This window comes from Prionailurus bengalensis, chromosome B1, assembly GCF_016509475.1.
Source record: "Prionailurus bengalensis isolate Pbe53 chromosome B1, Fcat_Pben_1.1_paternal_pri, whole genome shotgun sequence".
In the NCBI taxonomy this organism is placed as follows: Eukaryota; Metazoa; Chordata; class Mammalia; order Carnivora; family Felidae; genus Prionailurus; species Prionailurus bengalensis.
This window is the reverse complement of record NC_057344.1, coordinates 164,892,051-164,893,097: the sequence shown is the minus strand read 5'-3', so window position 1 is coordinate 164,893,097 and position 1,047 is coordinate 164,892,051. Positions and strand designations below refer to the sequence as shown.

Sequence of the window (1,047 nt, the reverse complement as noted above, 5' to 3'; positions counted from 1 at the left end):
AATTAGAGAAAGACAAATACAATATAATTTCATGCATATGTAGAATTTAAGAAATAAAACAGATGAACATATGAGAAGTAGGGGGAGAGAAGAGAGGGGAAAAAATCACAAGAGACTCCTAACAACAGAGCACAAACTGAGGGTTGACAGAGGTAGGTGGGTGGAAGATGGGCTAGATGGGTGATGGGGAGTAAGGAGGACACTCTCTGTCCGCCATCTTTCCGTGCTGCCATAATGGCGTGCATGAATGTCCTGGCAGATGCTCTCAAGGGCATAAACAATGATGAAAAGACAGGCAAATGCCAGGTTCTTATTAGGCCACTCTCCAAAGTCATCGTCTGATTTCTGACTGTGATGATGAAGCATGGCTACATTGGTGAATTTGAAATCATCGATGATCACAGAGCTGGGAAAATTGTGAACCCCACAGGCAGGTTAAACAAGTGTGGAGTGATCAGCCCCAGGTGTGATGTACAACTCAAAGATCTATAAAAATGGCAGAATAATCTGCTCCCATCCCGCCAGTTTGGTTTCGTTGTACTGACAACCTCGGCTGGCATCATGGACCATGAAGAAGCAAGACGAAAACACACAGGAGGGAAAGTCCTGGGATTCTTTTTCTAGGGATGTAATACATTCATACTAATAAAATGCCTCACTGGAAAAAAAAAAGAAAAAGGAGAGCTCTTGTGATGAGCATTGGGTGTTGTATGTAAGTGATGAATCACTGAATGCTACTCCTGAAACCAATATTGCACTGTATGGTAACTAAAATTTAAATAAAAACAAAACAAAATGAAATGGTTAAAGAGGGGATAAAAGTTAAGACTCATGGTGGATAGGTCTAGAAGTTTATGCCTTTGTGTAGAGGTTAGTAATGAAGAGACTGGAGGGAAAGAAATAAAGAAATAGAAGAAAAATGTCCAGGGCTGAAAAAGAGGAATCTTGATTGAATGCATCCTCCAAATCCTGAATGGGATGAAGGAGACTAAATCCACATTGAGAGACACCCTGGCAACATTTCAGGAATCACAGCCCTCGTTTCCA

The 1,047-nt window shown here is 41.2% G+C and overlaps 1 pseudogene; it reads left to right on the top strand.

Annotated features, from left to right (window-relative positions):
- The first annotated feature begins 215 nt into the window (after window positions 1-215).
- LOC122468338 lies at window positions 216-672 on the top strand (annotated as a pseudogene).
- Window positions 673-1,047: the final 375 nt, after the last annotated feature.